The 12,529-nt window shown below is 49.9% G+C and overlaps 1 long non-coding RNA gene across 2 annotated transcripts in view; it reads right to left on the reverse strand.

Moving 5' to 3' along the window:
* The window catches only part of LOC142497810 (uncharacterized), a 129,708-nt gene extending 118,593 nt beyond the window's left edge, over positions 1 to 11,115 (reverse strand). The window contains exon 1 of one of the 2 annotated variants that reach the window (XR_012802324.1): positions 10,478 to 11,115. This is a non-coding gene — a long non-coding RNA (uncharacterized LOC142497810). The remainder of the gene's footprint in view (positions 1 to 10,477) is intronic. The other variant, XR_012802325.1, reaches the window with a different exon arrangement.
* Between the last annotated feature and the right edge of the window lie 1,414 nt (positions 11,116 to 12,529).

Here is a 12,529-nt window from a genome sequence, read left to right on the forward strand (position 1 = left end):
CTCCACCCCCCTTCCCACCTCCCCCACCCCCCTTCCCAACTCCCCACCACCTCCCCCCCCCTTCCCCCCACCCCCCCCTTCCCACCACCTCCCCCCACCCCCCTCCCCTTCCCACCACCTCCCCCCCACCACCTCCCCCCCACCCCCTCCCCTTCCCACCACCTCCCCTTCCCCCCCACCTCCCTCCTTCCCACCCCCCCCCCCTTCCCACCACCTCCCCCCCCCTTCCCACCACCTCCCCCCCCACACACCCCCCTTCCTGAGGCGGAGTCACGGGCCAAAGGACACACAGGGGACACAGACACACACACACACACGTAGACACACACACACACACGTAGACACACACACACACACAGACGTAGACACACACACACGTATACACACACACACGTAGACACAAACACACACACGTAGACACAAACACACACACGTACACACGTACACACACACACACACACGTACACACGTACACACACACACACACACACACACACGTACACGTAGACACACACACACGTACACGTAGACACACACACACATGTACACGTAGACACGTACACACACACACACACGTACATGTACACACACACACACACATGTACACGTAGACACGTACACAAACACACACATGTACACGTATACTCACACACATGTACACGTACACACACACACATGTACACGTACACACACACACATGGAGACATACACACACACACATGGAGACATACACACACACACATGGAGACATACACACACACACATGTACACATACACACACACGTATACACTCACACACGTATACACACAGGTATACATACACATAATGTATACACACACACACATGTATACACACACATGTATACACACACATGTATACAGACACACACATGTATACAGACACACACATGTATACACACACACACATGTATACACACACACACGTGTATACACACACACACATGTGTATACACACACACAAGTGTATACACACACATGTGTATGCACACACATGTGTACACACACACATGTGTATACACACACATGTGTACACACAACACATGTGTACACACACACATGTGTACACACACACATGTGTATACACACACACATGTATATACACACACATGTATACACACACACACATGTATACACACACACACATGTATACACACACACACACACACACACACACACACACTTATACACACACACACACATACAATGTATACACACAAACATGTATACACACACACAAACATGTATACACGTGTATACACACACATGTGTATACACACACACACAATATATACATACACACAATGTATACACACACATGTGTATACACACACACACATGTGTATACACACAAACGTGTATACACACACACACGTGTATACACACACGTGTATACACACACACACACACGTGTATACACACACACGTGTATACACACACACACGTGTATACACACACATACGTGTATACACGCACACGTGTATACACACACACGTACACATACACACACACACACATGTATACACACACACACATACAATGTATACACACAAACATGTATACACACACACACCCCAGCACCATCACATCAGCACACCGGTATGCCCCCCCAGCACACTGGCATTCCTCGCCCTCCCCACCATTCCCAGCCCCCATCAACACCATCAGCACCCACACATCGCCACCTTTGCACCTCCCCCATCGGCACACCCACATCCGCACCCCCACATCAGCACCAAACCCTCCCAAATCACCACACCAATACAATCACCATCAGTACAGCCACAGCAGCACTACCACCGCACATGGGCCGCGTGGACCACTCCCCACCCAAATGCCACACCCACACCACAAACATCCCGGGCAACGCCGGGGCTCTCAGCTAGTATATATATATACACACACACACACACACACACACACACACACACACACACACTCCATATATATACACACACACTCTCCCATATATACACAAACACACACTCTCCCTTATACATACACACATACACACACTCTCCCATATACACACACACACACTCTCCCATATATACACACACACACACACACTCTCCCATATACACACACACACACACACACAATCTTATACTATATTAGTGAAAGCACTGTATGTTTGCCTGCCTGCATGCATGCATGCCAGCCTGCCTGCCTGCCTGCCTGCCTGCTGAGATGTCCGGTGTCCCTAGGGGAAATCTCATTGGTCCCTTGGGCCGCCCCCGCACACCTCTCATTGGCCTGAGGCGGAGTGACGGCCCAAAGGACACACAGGGACACAAACACACACACAGGGACACAAACACACACACAGGACACACACAGGGACACACACACACACACACACACACACACACACACACACACAAAATAGGGGGGGGGGTGTACATTAGCAGCATTGTATAACCCGGGGGGGGGGGGGCGCTCACATACCCGTCTCCGCCTCTTCCTCCCCGAAATCAGCCTCCACACCCGCGCGCACGTCCTCCTCTCCCCGTGTCTCCCGCGCTTTCAAACACCCCCCCCCGGCGCCGCTACAGTGAGCGGAGGAGCGAGTGCCCGGGACACAGCGGGGGAGCGGCCACAACAAGCTGCCTCCCGCCTCAGTTCCACGTGGGAGCGGCCGGACGGGTGAGTGAGCGGCCTTCACACCCACCCCTCACCCCCCTTCAAATCACCTCCCCTCCACCCCCCCCCCCCCCGGCGCCGCTACAGTCAGCGGAGCGAGCGAGCGCCCGGGACACAGCGGGGGAGCGGCCACAACAAGCTGCCTCCCGCCTCAGATCCACGTGGGAGCGGCCGGACGGGTGAGGGAGCTGCCGGACGGGTGAGTGAGCGGCCGGACGGGTGAGGGAGCGGCCTTCACCTCCCCTCACCCCCCTTCACCTCCCCTCCCCTCACCCACCCCTCACCTCCCTCACTCCACTTCCCTTCCACCTCCCCTCCACCCCCCCTTCACCTCCACCCCCCTTCACCTCCCCTTCACCCCCCCCCCACCTCCCCTTCACCCCCCACCCCCCCTTCACCTCCACTCCCCTCACCTCCCCTCCACCCCCCCTTCACCTCTCCTCCACCCCCCCCTTCACCTCCCCTCCACCCCCCTTCACCTCCCCTCCACCCCCCCCTTCACCTCCCCTCCACCCCCCCCCTTCACCTCCCCTCCACCCCCCCCTTCACCTCCCTCCACCCCCCCCCTTCACCTCCCCTCCACCCCCACCCTTCACCTCCCCTCCACCCCCACCTTCACCCCCCTTCACTCCCCCCTTACAACCTCCCACCACCTCCTCACCACCTCCACCCCCCTTCCCACCTCCCCCACCCCCCTTCCCAACTCCCCACCACCTCCCCCCCCTTCCCCCCACCCCCCCCTTCCCACCACCTCCCCCCCACCCCCCTCCCCTTCCCACCACCTCCCCCCCACCACCTCCCCCCCACCCCCTCCCCTTCCCACCACCTCCCCTTCCCCCCCACCTCCCTCCTTCCCACCCCCCCCCCCCTTCCCACCACCTCCCCCCCCACACACCCCCCTTCCCTGAGGCGGAGTCACGGGCCAAAGGACACACAGGGACACAGACACACACACACACACACGTAGACACACACACACACACGTAGACACACACACACACACAGACGTAGACACACACACACGTATACACACACACACGTAGACACAAACACACACACGTAGACACAAACACACACACGTACAACACGTACACACACACACACACACGTACACACGTACACACACACACACACACACACACACACACACGTACACGTAGACACACACACACGTACACGTAGACACACACACACATGTACACGTAGACACGTACACACACACACACACGTACATGTACACACACACACACACATGTACACGTAGACACGTACACAAACACACACATGTACACGTATACTCACACACATGTACACGTACACACACACACATGTACACGTACACACACACACATGGAGACATACACACACACACATGGAGACATACACACACACACATGGAGACATACACACACACACCTGTACACATACACACACACGTATACACTCACACACGTATACACACAGGTATACATACACATAATGTATACACACACACACATGTATACACACACATGTATACACACACATGTATACAGACACACACATGTATACAGACACACACATGTATACACACACACACATGTATACACACACACACGTGTATACACACACACACATGTGTATACAACACACACATGTGTATACACACACATGTGTATGCACACACATGTGTACACACACACATGTGTATACACACACATGTGTACACACACACATGTGTACACACACACATGTGTACACACACACATGTGTATACACACACACATGTATATACACACACATGTATACACACACACACATGTATACACACACACACATGTATACACACACACACACACACACACACACACACACACACTTATACACACACACACACATACAATGTATACACACAAACATGTATACACACACACAAACATGTATACACGTGTATACACACACATGTGTATACACACACACACAATATATACATACACACAATGTATACACACACATGTGTATACACACACGTGTATACACACACACACATGTGTATACACACAAACGTGTATACACACACACACGTGTATACACACACGTGTATACACACACACACACACGTGTATACACACACACGTGTATACACACACACACGTGTATACACACACATACGTGTATACACGCACACGTGTATACACACACACGTACACATACACACACACACACACATGTATACACACACACACATACAATGTATACACACAAACATGTATACACACACACACCCCAGCACCATCACATCAGCACACCGGTATGCCCCCCCAGCACACTGGCATTCTCGCCTCCCCACCATTCCCAGCCCCCATCAACACCATCAGCACCCACACATCGCCACCTTTGCACCTCCCCCATCGGCACACCCACATCCGCACCCCCACATCAGCACCAAACCCTCCCAAATCACCACACCAATACAATCACCATCAGTACAGCCACAGCAGCACTACCACCGCACATGGGCCGCGTGGACCACTCCCCACCCAAATGCCACACCCACACCACAAACATCCCGGGCAACGCCGGGGCTCTCAGCTAGTATATATATATACACACACACACACACACACACACACACACACACACACTCCCATATATATACACACACACTCTCCCATATATACACAAACACACACTCTCCCTTATACATACACACATACACACACTCTCCCATATACACACACACACACTCTCCCATATATACACACACACACACACACTCTCCCATATACACACACACACACACACACAATCTCCCATATACACACACACTCTCCCATATATACACACACACACACACACACACACACACTCCCATATATACACACACACACACTCTCCCATATATATATATACACACACACACACTCTCCCATATACACACACACACACACTCCCATACACACACTCTCCCATATACACACACACTCTCCCATATACACACACACACACACACACACACTCTCTCCCATATACACACACGCACTCTCCCATATACACACACACACTCTCCCATATACACACACACGCTCACACTCTCTCTCTCTACACACCTTTTGGAAAGGCTGCGACCAGCACCACCACGCTCCCCCCCCCATGCCCATATCCTGCTCCGCTGGGACCTGAGGGGGCATCCCCGCTCCCATCTCCCGCCGCGCTCTATGACGCAGGACCAGGGGGAAGCGGAGACATGATGGGCATCCCCGTTCCCATCTCCCGCCGCGCTCTATGACGCGGGACCGGGGGAAGCGGAGACATGATGAGGCATCCCCACTCCCATCTCCCGCCGCATGTCTCTGACACATGACCAGGGGGAAGCGGGGACATGAGGGGCATCCCCGCTCCCATCTCCCGTCGCGCTCTATGACACGGGACCGGGGGGAAGCGGGGACATGAGAAGACATCCCCGCTCCCATCTCCCACCGCGCTCTATGACACGGGACCGGGGTGAAGCAGGGGGGGGGGAAGCAGGGACATGAGGGGCAAACCCGCTCCCATCTCCATAACTGCGGGCAGCAGGAGCGCCGGGGAGGGGAGGGGGGGAAATCACAGATGGTACTTACTGTGTCCTCCATGGGAAAAGAATGGCTGCTCGTTAGGGGCGGGCTCATATAGAGCCTGGCCGCGTGCCCAGAAAGCCTGGGAGAGCGCGCCAATCAGCAGTCAGGTAGGGGGAGGGTTTTTTTTGTTTTTTTTTCAGCGCGAGCAGTAAAAATTCAACGCGAGCAAGGAAATTTAAAAAAAAACAAACACGTGTGCTGCTTGGGCCAATATTTACTCGCCCGGAGGTTAAATCCTCTCGCCCCGGGCGTTTAAATGTATATGATTGTCGAACACTGTATATATATATATATATATATATATATATATATACAGAACACTAATCCACAGATCTTACACTGTAATGTATACTGTACAATACAATTGAAGAGAGTACAGGGAAAACGGCGGTGCATCTGCTGCTGCTGCTGAAGATTGGAAACCACAAACTGCAAACCACAAAATATCCTAGGTGCAAAAATTTATTTTAGAGCATAGTAACAGCCAAAAAGAACACTCTGACGCGTTTCCCGTGGTATCCCACGCTTTATCTTAAAGCGTGGGATGCCACGGGAAACGCGTCAGAGTGTTCTTTTTGGCTGTTATTATGCCCTAAAATAAATTTTTGCACCTAGGATAATTTGTGGTTTGCAGTTTGTGGTTTCCAATCTTCAGCAGCAGCAGCAGATGCACCGTCGTTTTCCCTGTACTCTCTTCAATTGTTCCTTGGTAGGAGCACGCAGGACAGGACCAGGATATCCCCAAGGTCAGCAGTGAGTAATCCATTTACTTCATTTATGTGATCAGTCCTACACACGGTTACCTAGACCACCACATAAGACTTACCTATATGGCTAGACGCATAATCTATGGGAGTGTGTTTAACATTGGACTATCTGGAATTCTGAGTCTTATGAACTGTCCTATGCTATGAAGATGTTTATATTTTTATATCATGATCAAACATTGCCTACTTCTGGTTAGCATCACAAGTGGGAATTAACCCTCCCCTTCCCTTCCATACTGTACTATACAGAACACTAATTCATACATCTTACATTTTAATGTATACATACAGACCGCAGCGGATTTCAAGATTCGCCGCCCCATGGCACCTTGTAGTGGCGGCCTCCTCCTTGCTGCCACCCTCCTTCTCCTTCCGAATCGCAGTACCAAAATGACACAGCAGACATCACCGATGTGATGTGACACGGCGTCACATTGCCACGGTGACAAGACGCCGTGTTGGTGAAAGTCCGAGCTGTCGTTTGGCACTGCGATTCGGAAGGAGAAGGGGGCGGCAGCCACATGTAAGTGCCTTCTCATTAGGCCCGATAAGCCTGAGAGTGTGGCAATTGTATATTGAGGCAGACATTTTTGCTGCCCTAGGCCTGGGCCTATCAGGAAATCTGCCCCTGCATACAGAGCACTAATTCACAGATCTTACACTTTATTTAATGTATATGTAGCAGGGTAGTCCACCACACCTCCAGGGGGAACTGATGTTGCTCTTCAGACTTACATGCAGAGACATGGCGGCCATGTTGGTGCTCCTAAGGACAAGGGGGAGTGGATATCCCCTCCAGGGACAGGATATCCTCTAGTACAGGGGACGGCGTGGCAGTTCTGCTGGAGACCTCGGTGGAGAAGGTTTTGTACTGGAAGCCAGTAAGGATGCCTGGGACTAGGCCAGGAACTCCCGAAGGCCCGAGCAAGGCCCTGAGCCACCCTAGATTGTGTGTGGTAGGGAAGGCCCTATATCAGGACTCATTTGGAATTCCTCTATCAGTACTCACCCCGTAGTTAGTCATCATGGATCAGTGGAACGGACGACTTGCAGAGGAGGATTCCCCAGGACTGGAGATAATACTCTGTGGTTGCTGGAAGTAAGGCGCAAAGAGAATTGTTGGGAGGCCCTGTCACGTGGGATCACGTATGCGAATTCTGTTGTGCTTATCAGGATTCCCTAGTTATACTTCTGTAACTAGGAAGGTACCAACGTGCACCATTCATACACCGTGGAGGGTAGCGCTGCCCTCACATATTCATTGGGAAGGGATCTGTTGCAGGACACTTTCCGTTTGTGAGTGCTCAAGGGATCGAGTACGGTCGGGACCCACGTGGAAGGGGGGGTGTTATTATTGTTGTCATTGCTGTCGCTGTTCGGGTGTTTAGCTACTGTATTGTGTATTGCTGTATCTACATCAGGATTGGACCTACTGGTAAAGATACTGTTTATTACTGCTGTGTGGTTGTGTCATTTACTGTACATGATCCTGGGAAGGGGCATCCTACCAACGCGGAGGTCCAGGTCTGCTGTGAGCTGACAAGTTAGCACCAAAACACCCGTAACACACAAATCTCCATTGCAGGGAGGGGGGAGGGAGGGACAGGAGGAAGGGTGTTACATATACGTACATGCAGAAAAATAATTCACCGATCTTACTTTAATGTGTACATACAAAACACGAAATCCATAGATATAACTCTAATGTATATATACAGAAAACTAATCCACGGATCTTAGTCCAAGCCAGGGATCGCCAAGTTTTTTTTAAGGCGTGCCAATAAAGGGGCACACATTTTTGGCCGGACCACTATCCTAGAGCCCCCTAAATCCGGTTTCAATGAGTAGCTAAACCTAAATGAAATAATGCCAAATGTAAACAGGGACAATATAAACATTAAAATATTACAAACGTTTTTTTATTGAGAAGAAAAAATCCTAATAAATAATATACTGTAGAAGAATCTGAATGCAAAATGTCTCCATGCGATTTCTGAACTTGCATTTCACCTACGTACCAGTTTATTAATATTGGGACTGATTGTCTAGGTTGATAACAGAAGCAGACGGCACCCACATGAGCATTTGTCAATACAAATCTGTACTTATTTGTGACAAAGTTCATTTACGAAAACGTCTGCTCACAAAACTAATACGAGGAATAACGTAAATGTAATTTTAGTTTATTTTTCAATAAGTGAATACATTTAATTAGAAAGTAGCAATGTTTCAATCCCTAACTTGGATCCTTTTCAAGATACAGAAGAGGAGAATTGTGGGGAAATGTGGTCGCCAAATTGCATCAGTGTCCCTGCTCAGCATTAATGTAACCAAAGGGATTGGGTAAACACAATTGCAAAGGAATCCAAGCAAAAAGTGTACAGGCAAACTGCGTGGTGATATAATTTTGATAAGTGAATAAAACCTGTGCAAGTAAAATGGAAAACCAAGAGTTGACAGTGGTCTCACACATCAAATTCCTCTATGGGAAAACGCACTGGGTGTAATGGTAAAATATCCTCCCCAGCAAGCCTCATGCGAAGAAAAGGCAAAACAACACAGTGTAATATGTTTTACTAAAAAGACACACAACACAGAGGGGAAAGGACACAAACTCACATTTTACCCGCTGGTATCAGACGGAGTGATTTATGGCACACTCCGGTCACATCCTCAGCTCCAAACGCAGTGCGCCCAGCAGCTGTCCTTCCCGTCCACATTAGGCTGCGTCCCTGCTAGCGCTCAGCGCGCTGAGCAGGCGGCGCTTCGGGTGGTTACTTACATATATAGCTATATGTAAGTCTCCGCTCACGCTGTGCACGCGGCGCTCGTGGGCACACATGCTCACCCGCGCTCGGCGCTTAAGTAAACAAAAAAACTATACCCGCGCGCTCAACTACCCGCAATGCTCCCTCCCCCGCGCGCGTACATGCAGGACACCCGGGGTAACTACAATCTTCACCCACCCCTTGTACCAACAACAGTAATGGGTAAAAGTGTAATTAAGTAAAGATGGCTAATAGCACTTCTACCCATTAAAAAAAAAAAAAAAAAGACCAAACGAAGAGGAAGTGTTGCAGGACAGCTCTGTCCCTTCCCCTTAAATGGTAAAAAAAATAACACGTATATCCCATCAAACATAAATTTAGCTGGGGGAAGCCCCGTACTATGCGTAGGGAGACCCGAAATAACAGAATTTTAAGAGGGTCTGAAATCAATAAACAATAAATCTGCGTCCCCTTAAGCATTGCCGAAAATACAAAATGGCCGCCAAGAGCGAAAAACAAGTTGCGGTCTATAAAAGATAGAGTGCGGCGAACCTGAGGAGGATGCAGACTCACAGAGACCAGCGGAAAAGGTAGGGTAAGCTGCCCAGTCCACTGAGTGTCTGGGGGATCCCAGAGAGGAGAGGACAGAGGCCTGACAACAATAATAAATAAAAAAACATTTTACCTGGCTGCGGAGGCAGCGAGACCAGCTTCCCCTGGCAGAAGCAATCTTCCAATAGACCTCCCTACCCCCCGGGCAGGCAAGACTGCCCGTAAAGGGGAGACGGAATGGGGGAACTCAGGCCCCAATTCTTCCCAGCTCCACCACAAGATGGCCGCCGTCGGGAGAGGGGGGTTGCAATTACAATATGCCTAGGGCAGCCATCCTCTTCCCGGCCCTTCCGCATCAGTGTCGCGGAGGCGAGTGGATTCTCTCCCCTTCCTCAATGAGGGCCGTGGTTTGGGCTCTGCGGGGGTCGTGGTGAACTCGAGGGACCTTTCCCCCGGGTGGTGGGAGGCGCTAGGCTTCCCGGTACAGGCCCCGATAAAATCGGAAAACAAGATGGCCGCAGCTGACCTTTGAAGGAAAGAGACGGAGCAGCGGTCTGACTCCCCAACCCCCCAAAGCGCATCTTTCACTGTTGCGACAGCTGTAGGGGAGCAATAGAACTGGACCACCCAAAGTGTGCCTCCACCGCCGGTAAAAGAGAGCTGCAGTTGACCTGAGAGGCAGAACAGCTCAAACAGAAGAGGTCAGAGGCTGTGAGGAAAAAACAAAACAAATTAAAAAGCACACACTGTTACTGATGCTGTTAGTCCCCATATCATACCCTCCATCCAAGCTGCTACATTATTGTCTGCAATAAATAACAAAAACTGTACTAAATATAAAAACTATATTACCATCCACAGGGGAAAAAATGTAAATGAAGACTAGGGGGCCTATGCAGAGAGCAGTGCTAGAATAAATTGGAGAGTTTAAGAAAATGTAGCTTTAATGGAGAGTTTTATTCTCCATATGCAGAAATGGGCGAAATCCGCTATTTTTAGCATTACTGCATGTGGAGAATTGTAAATGAGGAGATGCGCGCAGCTGAAAGGGAGAGAAAAAAATTGCGCATTTTTTTTTCCCTTATAGCCGGCGAGCTCCTGCTTCTTGCCAACTTTAGTTGGCGGAGAAAATTGAAGAAAATCGCGGCAAAAACAGCCGCTAGATGGCGAGCGCGCCTTTCTGAATTTGGATATTTTTCAGACTGGCGAGATGTAGTTTCTCGCCAGCCGCGCGGCGAGATTTTCAAATAGAAAAAAAATGGCGCTGTTTTTTGCGCGATTTTCGCCGGAACATGGCGAGATTGTAAATAGCGCTGCTCTCTGCATGAGGCCCTAGGTCATAAAAATCATATGAGGGGGGACGTGGCCTGGCACGCTACAAGATGGCCGCATAGAGCTGGAGCTCCTTGACGACACTGAATAAATTGATTATCTTCCGCACACCAATACTGGGAAATTCACATTTAATTAGCAAATCTTTCAAGTCCAGCTCAGTAGCTACACATAAATACCATCAAAAACCCAAATTCGGGGAGGCACATGAGCAAGTGCTAAGGGTATGGAAGACTAGAATATGAGCTCCGCTATACCACAACAAAAGGGATTAGCCAGCAAAAACGGAATGGAGGAACAGGACGACCTAGTATTTAAGTGCTAAATATCCTAATATTTTGATAATTGCATTTTAGTATTTATCTTTTGTTGTTGTATTACAAACGAGTCATTGTTCTATCTATCTAAAACATCATAGGAGGTAACGGTATCACCGGCCGTTTTTTCAGTGATCTAATGATGTTAATTGCCCAAATTGAAAGAACTGGGGGTATATATAGGCGTACACATTCATGTATCATCTATCCCTGACGAAGAAACCCACAATTAGGAGTTTCGAAACGCGTTGGACGTTTTTTGGCACAGCAGGGACACCGTAGCAGCAAGATACCGGAGGTGACGTCAGCAGAGGAGCCGATCGATGAGACTCTGGTAGCAGCTGACTCCGAGCACGGAAGGCGGATCTCCTCGAGTTGCTGATATATTTCACCCCACGGCGAGCGGGGTCAACCAGCTAAAGAACAAAAACCAAATGCGCATGTCCTAGCCACCTCTGGTGAGTAGGATTCCAATTTTTCTCACGGCGGAGCAAGTTTTATTCAATCAGGTGCTGCCGCACCGAGTTGTTTTAAAA

This window comes from Ascaphus truei, chromosome 6, assembly GCF_040206685.1.
Source record: "Ascaphus truei isolate aAscTru1 chromosome 6, aAscTru1.hap1, whole genome shotgun sequence".
NCBI lineage: Eukaryota > Metazoa > Chordata > Amphibia > Anura > Ascaphidae > Ascaphus > Ascaphus truei.